Raw genomic sequence first — 9,999 nt, forward strand, 5'->3', positions numbered from 1 at the left:
CACCGTGCTGGTACCCGAAAAATCCGCGCACGGCCACCGCTGCCGAAAATGCATAGCGTCTACCGCTTATTGTAGTGCCCAGACGCTGCAGCCATGATCTTACCCGTTCGACATAAGAACAAAAACTGATTCAAACGGGTACGCGTCACCTCTATTTATAAACTAACCGTATATGGTTTAGTCACTTAGGTGCGAGTGTGTGCAAATGCCAACGTTACCGAAAATCGATAGCGCTTATTGCATCACCCGGAGACGATGTTGCTCGTATGGGATAAGAGCAACAACTGATTTAAACGGACATGCGTTGCTTCTATTTATGACTTTTCGTGTTTCATTGAGCAACTAAGCTGCCCTCTCTTGACGGCTGTGTCTGAGAAATCTGCCTCACGAATGGTAATTTTTCCGTTTTTCGTGAACTTTTTAATTTTTTTTTTTCCAAAAGTCTACTTTTATTGGGGAGATATTAAATTATTACCAATATTTAAGTTAGGTGTTTCTGAATCGGTTGGTGTATGAATATTTAAAATCCATCTAGTAATATCGGAGTTTTAAGCGTGCAAACCTTACATAGTTTCGTTACATGGGAGATAGTTTAGATTTTAGAATGACACCTAGCCCCAGATAGTGGAGTAAGACATTTTTAATGTCAAAAGAAAATGTGACTAGCATAGTCGAAATAAAAAAGGAAAAAAGAAAAATTGCAGATATGTTTTGGGTTGGGTGAAAACACAGATATTTTCAAGATGCTTACCACTATTGTGCGAAATGAACATATAGGGCTATTCGGAACCCCTATTCGCGACCCCTCGCGACTACGCACACGATTGCGCACGCCACAGCATAGAAAATACATGATGCGCCAATCGACAGCTGCGACCAAGATTCCATTGTAACAGAAAAATTAAGAAATAATGGTCTGCATTTCCCCGTAAGGAGGTCTGAATTGTAAAAGGATGGAAAAATATAGAGTTTTGTAAATCACCGCCTAGTGCAGCCATGGAGTGGTGCATATAAACTTGTATGGAATCAAAATGTAGCTGAGGTTTCAATCTAACAATTGCGACCTTTGATCGAAAGATTCCTTCACATCTATCCATTTAAAACACACTAGTGACAAATGCTGCTAAATTAAGTCCTATTCAGTGATCACGATTTTTTTCAATTCATAATAAGCTACGGAGTTAAAACATGTTATAATAATTAGCAACAAGAAAAATGTCATCAAGATAGCGTTAAAACACGTTTTAACTCGTAGTGTGAACGTAGTATAAGGAAAAATAGAAAACATGAATTAATATACCTCCAGAAATTTTATCCCACTCCCACCCACTGTGCGCTAATTAAACATAGGTTCAGAGATTTGGTCTCGCTTCCGCCCACTGTCCGCTGGCGAAATATTATCCCCAAAGAGTGGTACACTGCAGGGGCGGATCCAGAAAAAAATTGGAGGGGGTCTGAAATTGCGATTTTGAAACATACTTTGTACAATACTTTATATGTAATAACCTCATTTAATTAAAATTTGGTTTGGTTTTGGTGGTCGAATCTGGTTTGGAATGATTTTGAGTTTAGAACGAATTTAAAATAGAAACTACTTTAAAGCTTCTCAACAAGTTAAAAAGTTTCGGAGGGAATCCGGACCCCCAGGATCCTTCCCCTAGATCCGCCGCAAGGTTTAAAAAATTGAACAAAAAACGCAAGTAGAAAGAGATTATTTATGAGTAAATGAAATCTGTTAGAATGAGAAGCAGGATAGTGTCATACAACCATGACAACATGAATAAAATAAACCAGTGTTAGGTTGGGTACCTGCAGTTGAAATCGGAATACAACACCTTATCATGATTAGACTCCCATCCTGTCACGCGGTGGAGCACAGAAATGAAAATTAGAGAACAAGCCTTTGGTTGCAGTGCACTAACGAAGTCATTTAGCGCAAATGCTGCACCAAACGGAGCAGCTAGACTGGAAGAAATTCATTTTGTTCTCTTGTTTTTCAGATTGAGGACTCATTCCGTTCCAATCCAGCTTAGCGCATCTACCAACGCTATACAAGAAGCGACGGATGACTGGTGCACCCCAGGAGTCGTGTTTCATTTGCCTGTCTTCGTGCAACGTAAATAACTGTGCCCTCCGGAAGGTACGAAGCTCATCGTATGACAACTGTTAGAGGGTGGTAGGAGTGGTGATGGTAGAAAGCTATTTTAGCGAGTCATGCTCTTCGACTTTGACACTAGAGTACGGAACCAGATCAGTAGTAACTCGAAAATCTAATTTTGTATCGCTACGGTTTTCCGCAAAAAAAATAGGGAGAGAAAAACGAGTGTAAACTCCACAGACAATAACTAAAGTCGGAATAAATTAAATTTCACTTTTAATTCTCTATCTCGTGTACTTTGATCAACCGTACGTGTGTAGAATGTATCGTCTAGAATACAGGAATGAAAATTAAATATACAAGATTAAATCAAACAATTATACGAAAAACTATTAGTTTGATAATATTTTTTGATTAAAAGTTAAAACTGGTTCCAACAGTATACTTGCAAAATTTTATCGGAACATTAAAGCAAAAATTAAGTTCTATCAAATATGTGATTTGTGCTGATTTGAAAGAAACATACACGCCAAAATTAAATGATGAGTTAATCATTGATGCGACACTACAGATTGATTGGTGAAGAAGCTATTGTATGCAATTCTGATGCCACAGATCAATGTTGCGCCGTGCTGTAAAAATGATCATTCGACTGAGTGGACGAACCCAATCACTTACAGACGCGAAATCACTTGCATCACCACATGCGCGCAAATTAAATAATAAGGTTCTATCACTACTGCAGCCCACCATTTCGATAAGTTTTATCAGTATCATCGAGTCGATCACACGTCTGTTGTACTGAGCAGGTTTAGTTAGAGTTGCCCGTGCCGCCTTTCTATCAACCATCCCAGGTATTGCCCAACCTTGTTCAATCCGGTTACAACAAATTGGTGCCATGACCAGGATTGTAATTGCATGTGTATGCGATTACAGACCATCTCTCCGGGAACATACATCTGGGATGCCTTTGTAATTTGTATACCGCTTTGTTTGAACAATTGGCATCCACCATTGTATATTTCTTATCTGGGACCAAGGCCTGAAAGCTTCAGGCAGAAGGTTAACCCATTCATGCCCATGTCGTTTGTGGGCAACAACGTTTTTCAACAGTTATAACTTTTGATTGAGACAAGATTAGCTCACAAAAACAAGTAAGGCTAATAAATGTAACTATTGTCTTTCATTTAAGTATTAACAGTTAAAAGGATCAGCTCTAGAACTGAAGTTATTGCAATTAGTCTGATTGGATTCCGATGGAGCAGTGCTGCCAGAGACAGTTTATGTTGATGTCGGAAGATCAATTTTTCATATATCTTCGTTATGTTGCAATATTATTGAAAACTGATAAAACTTATCAACTTAGACTGTCTTTTGCCACGTTCTCCACGCAAGTGAACTATTGTAACTATTCCAGTATTGAGCATTGGATGGTAAAAATTGAGCAGCTTCTCGCACTGCGAGGGAACCACCTATCTTTATGAAAAAGGATTTTTCGTGTTTCTTGTTCCTACCGCTCTCAATTAAAAATAGTTTTGAAACCCTACCTGCATTAAAAAAAAGTTGGGCATGAAAGGGTTAATACCTGTCCAATTTAACCGTTTTGTCCGCTGGTACGCTCTAGATTGTGTTCTCTTTCGTTCATTTTCCTTGAAGATTACCGTCATCACTACGCTGTTTGAAAGGAATCATCCAATCGGCAAACAGCAAACAACTGATGAGCCAACATTGAATATGTTATTCACGAAACTTTTCAAGATTTTCTAGAACAAATTATCAAAATTATTTCAAAACATTATATTGAACAGAACTCAACTATTTTTTTCCTAAATATTGTTCTAGATCTCGATAAGCTCGAGGCCCCATAGTCATCAATTTATCATGAGCACTTTTCTGAAATGGATTAGGGACACTTCTTCGAATAGAAAGCACAGTTTAATGTAAACTTGATCACCGTTAAACATAAACTTGCTCTCCGAAAAATTGCATACAATTCAATATTTGCTAAAATTTTATTTTTTTGATAATGCGTCAAGTTGAGACAGAAAGTCAGTGCGATTAACGACAATAATATTTTGGGAACTAGAAGGGAAATGATGAAAAATGACGTTTTCCGTTTGTCTAGCAGGGCAGGATCGGTTTTTATGGTCATCTCATTTTTTTGTTATCAATTTCATAAACACCTTCTAAACAGTAATGGAAATAATAAAATTTTAAAATATTTCATGTAAGTCGCTTTCAATGGTAAATATTTGAGTGTTGAATTGAATGGTGTGATAATTTTTTGTATACGAGAACTCGTTGTGGAATTATGAGCTTTAATATTGAAGAAAAGTAAAATTAACGCTGGAAATCATTCACGGTTACGGTCACGATTGCATTATTTCGAAACAGTCAACTTTGGATGCATAGTATCTTTGAAGAACATTACAATGTTGAGCAGTATCCCATCTAACAAAAATAATGGTGGCGGTCAATCCTAGAAGTAATTAAAAATAGTTTTTTAGTTCGAGATTTAGTGTCTTCAGCTAACTTTTTGAAAATGCTACTTCAAACAACTTTATTGAATGAAGCGGGTATAGTGTAGTTGGTCAGTCGATTGCCTTGTACGTAGATCTTTTGGGTTCGATTCCCAACCCCCGTAAATCAGGTTTGAAATTTTTCTAACCTAACAATAGATCCGAAAGATCCTAAGGTTCAAGCCTATATATCAAAATAAAAAAAACTTTGTTGAAGACTTTCCATAACTAATTTTGTTGAAGACATGAATACTCCTTGTATTCCGAATATCGAAATATATTAGACTAAAAACGTAAGAAAACCTTTAAAATAAGTTATTCTGATATTCCTGTAATTGATAATCCTCCACTTCATTTATATAGCTTTCCTATTTTTAACAAATTTAAATGACATTATCAACAACTTTCCTGAAGACACAAAGTTTCCTACTATTTTTGAAGAGTTAATTCTTCATAGATACTTCTAGAAGATCTTATGTTGGAAAGCTTCGAGTTCAACTCCAAAGATGAGCATTAGAGTAGCTGGAACAAAATCCATTGTGAATATTTTTTGTGGCGTGTGTCCTATTAACTCGTCTGCTGACAGCCTAAAAGTGCACTTTCTTTGGCTTCATAGTATTATAAATAAATATTACAAATAATATATTACAAAAAAAAATAATGTATGCAGCTTTGAAAGCTGTTCTATACTGATAATTATTGTTTGTACGACTTCCATCGATACTACCACCCCCCCATAAAACCGAATTTCTGGTTACGCGGCCGCGGTTAGGATATTCAAAGTATCGTAAAACTACTTTTTGAATAAGTTAATCGAACCAACACAATATTCTACAAATGTGGAAAGTAATGAAATTGAAGGACTTCATAAACTAGATGTCCATCTTTAATAGTTGATGCATTATAATTTTTTGAATAGGGGAACCCGGGACTATTCGGTCCTACCTAAGCAAATCGCCCTTTTAAGTGGATAGATGTGAAAAAAATAATCGGTCAAAATTCCTAATTGTTAGATTGAAATCTAAATTACATTTTGGTGCCATTTGTACTACTCCAATGCAGCGCTAGGTAGCGATTTGCAAAACTCTACGTTTTTCTATCCTTTTACAATGCAGGGGTAATTCAGATATCCCTACGAGGCAATTCAATTTTTTTAGTTTTTTTACAATATAATTATATTTACCTATGAAATATTTATTAGTGAAACTCTTTAAGCAGCAAAAAATAATTAATTTCGGTACAAAAACTTAATCTGGTTAGTCACAGCTGTCGATTGGCACATCATGTATTTTCTTTGCTGTGTTGCGTGCAATCACCTGCGTAGCCGCAAGCCACTGAACGGTGTTTGATAGATTAGGGGGTCCGAATAGCACAAAAGTGGTGCTCGTCTTGAAAATATCTGTATTTCCACCCAAACAAAAATCATTCCATAGAATAAGAGCCTCAAGCTTTCTAAAATGCATACCTTTCATTATTTTCATTTTTATTTGTTGCTTTAATAATGGTTTTAGCATTATGGTGGTATTTGTTTTGAGGATGGCAAAAAAATGAAACACGTTGTATATCCTTTAAAAAACAAATAATTAAATTCTACTGTCAAAAATAATGCTTTAGAATAACGGTTCCACGAATATGTACGACAGTCGAAAAGTCTTGCGATTTTCTAAGAAATCGGGAGGCCCGAATTACCCCCACTGTCTTTATAGCCCCGGTTCTTAAAAATTGGTTTTCTTACACAGTAGCAGATCCTCTTTCTGGTCCGCACCCCACGAAAAATTTTAACTTGTGGCATTTTAAAATAGTTACTCTAGATTATTTCCTTGCAGGGGAATGCGTACCGTGAAAAAACCGCGGATCACCTCGAAATTACTATTCGAAAAGATATAGAAAATCAACTTCTGTACTGGTAGGTGGATAGATGCCAAATTGTCCCAAAAACTAGTTATTGTCTTATTTAGTAAACATTAAGGCATAATAACGCAATAGCAGCAGTAAATTTTTTCCCCAGGATTATACCCCAGTTACTCCTCTGTGCATTGAATAATTTACGAGTTATCAGTTATTGAAAAATGTTCGATTATTTAAAAAACAATGTAACTATGAAAACATACCACAGTGAAAAAGTGTCAATTATTTGTTCCCAAGCTCCCAGATTTTTCTTTCAAATTTTCAACCCACACAAAAATTTAATACACAAACCTATTGAACCATGATACTTCAATTTCACAAATGCAATATTTCAATATATTTCGTTATTGAATTTACTTAGGGGAATTTTGGTTAAAACCGACACCTTAAGCTTAACACTTTTTCTAAGTTGCCACAAAACCAATAAAATTATAATTTTTATCCATAATTCTTCTTCAGAAAATTCTTAACAAGACTTAATTTTTTCAGCGCTTCAAAAAATTAATTTCATTAAAAAATATTGGTTGTAAAACTTGGAAAACAAAGTGACTTTTTGTAAGCACTGCGGGTAAAACCAACACCCCATAGGGGTAAGATCGACACCCCCTTTAATTTATTTTCTCTCCACTTTATTAAAATCTTTATCTTTATTAAAAATGAGATATATGCGTGATTAATAAAGTGTGAGTATGTATGATGCAAATATGTGCTTTTTATTGCTTCATCATGTAGTGAGGGGAAGAAAGTTCGAAAGCGTAGTACTATAAATAAGAGTATTTTATGCTATAGGATTATTTATTGATAGGGTAGACGAGCCCTTATTCATCTCATTAGTCAGTATGTCACACTATTTCGTTGATAACTCGACTTAGAGTGACTGGATTGCGGTTAAATAGGTGTCATCATCTTTGCTACGTTCCTAAGAAGCAGAACAGTTAAAATTTTTGCCTGGAAAATGTAAAATGCTCGTGTTTGAACGAAGTGAAAAGTCGAGTACAACGTATCCTTATTCATCCTACCATTTGAGCTAATGCGTTGAATAGAGATAGCAGATACTGTTCTAACTAATGTGTTCAAATGGGTGAGATGAATAGAGGAGCTAAGATGAATTAGGGAGCAGTTACCCTATGAGTAGTTCCAAATAATCCTTGCGCACATCATTGCAACCTCCAGTGGCATTTTATTTCATAAGAGAAGATTTTCAAGCGTTCTACGTTCTGCTAATTGGATTCATTCACTTAGAAGTGACACACACACACTTCTTAGTAAAACTATCTTTTTCAGATTTGATTTTTCGGACTCTGATTATCAACGATCTATTGGAGTATACATAATATCATTGTCTCATTGTGATAAAATTCGTCTATGACAAACCAAGAGAACACTAGAAATTCGGCTTGATGACCTTTTTGCAGAAATAGCAAAAGCTTCGTTAGAATCAGATAAGCAAAAATTCCAATTTTTGATTTTTAAAGAGACTTACAAGAAATAAACACAATAAAAGTATTTCTGTGTATTTCTGCTAATACTATAGTGTTCTAATAGGCTAATTGAAGTGTCACAAAGATCCCCAGTATTTTGAAATGAATCGCAACTATACACAACCATCTTAACAGGGTGTCGGTTTTACCCTAACCATAGGGTGTCGGTTTTACCCCAACAGCGCACATTTTTTTTATAAAAGCAATTAAAAATATTGAATTTTTCAAACTCGTCCTCAATGCACCTAGTTGATCATAGGACAGGCCGATAATAAAAGGTACTGCAAAATGGGGTGATTTGAAAAGCTTTCGTTCGGTTAAAACCTTAAAATCTACCAACGAAATTTTACATCCAGGCGAGTATGAACGCTGCTGTCGAATGTTTTGTTAATTTTTATGACATTCGGCGCACTAACGTAAATCAAATTTTTTTTTCAAATACTCTAAATAAACGTACTAATAATATTGTATCATTATGAAATGAATATAAATTTGATTTCTAGGAAAAGTTGTGGGGTGTCGGTTTTACCCACAGTGTCGGTTTTTCCCACAATTCCCCTACTTAAAATACTTATTAACACAAACTCTAAATTCCCATCTGAAAATTTCTTAAAGGCTACAGTTTTTTGTAAACCAATTCACGAACTGTTCGAGATGTGTTGAATACGAAAAAGGAACAATTGCACCAATAAGTGAATTAAAATTAGTTTATCGTTAAGGGGTTACATACCATTTTGTGAGAAAAATATCAAGAAAGTTTGAACTTACGTAAATACATAAAGCAATAATTTCATTACATGAAACTTATGGTAGTTTGGTAGTACGATTTTCAGTGAATTAAATAAGCATAAGTTTTTGAATATATATTGATAATTGGCGGAGTCGTGGCTTTTCCCTGAAACCCTTTTTTATTTAAGAGGTTTACGGTGATCACGATTGAAGACCAACAGATCAACTAAAATCCCAAAACTCCAAAAAATCCATTAGTGTAACATTATTATTTATTCAACTAATCGTTAAGGTACGAGGAGTACTCGTAACTTTACGATTATTTGAAAAAATATTAATTTTTCCTGGATTCGAGAACCTTTTTTTCCTAAAAAATGACTGTTTTAAGCTCTAAAAATTGAATTAAAAAATTCTCATCCACGAAACAAAAATGTATGCATAAAAAAGGAATCATCAAGGTATGCGAAAAATTAGTTGCGATCAATTGAAAAAATCGGTTGAGTTGTTTTTCGGCAATCATGATCACTGAAAAACCATTTTTGAAAAAACGACATTCCGAGATAATCAAGTTTAAAATTTAGTTTAATTTAGTTTAACAGTTATGTGTCCAACAAAAAAACACCCTTAACAGGCCAACGAGGGTATCCGGGTACCCACAAATTGAAATGCTTATAACTATGGCTTCCTTTAACCGATTTGGACACTTTTAAATATTTTGGATTCAGGAACTCGCCCACTTTTTGATTCTGTACAATAGAACCGGAATAATGGATCTGGTTTTTAATAATCCGTATTTTCCGGAGTAATGTTCCAGTACTAGGATATGATTTGTAAATTTTAATAATGTACTAGCAATATGAGTATCAAAACTCTTCAAATTGTCTCGGAAGTCTGTTTTTTATTGTTATGGGACCCTATGGCAATTTGAAAAATGGAATTGGAATGGAATGGCCACTCACGGCCCCACGGGAACCTGCTCCGGAATGTCCGTTCCGGGGTCAAATCACCAAATGGTTCCAAAACCACGAGATACAGCCTACTGATGCAATTCCAAGAATTTTGGTACCCATATTGATAGTATTCCATTGAAGTTCGCAAATAGTACCCCAGCACTGGAACCTGCTTCCGTAAAGCCGGATTCCCGGGAACTGAATGAAGTAACCCGATTCATTTTTACCAAGTCCAAAAGTGGATGAGTTCTTGAATCCAAAACGGCCAAAAGTATCAAAATCGGTTGGATATTACCTTAGTTACGGGCATTTTA

Source organism: Topomyia yanbarensis, chromosome 3, assembly GCF_030247195.1.
Source record: "Topomyia yanbarensis strain Yona2022 chromosome 3, ASM3024719v1, whole genome shotgun sequence".
In the NCBI taxonomy this organism is placed as follows: Eukaryota; Metazoa; Arthropoda; class Insecta; order Diptera; family Culicidae; genus Topomyia; species Topomyia yanbarensis.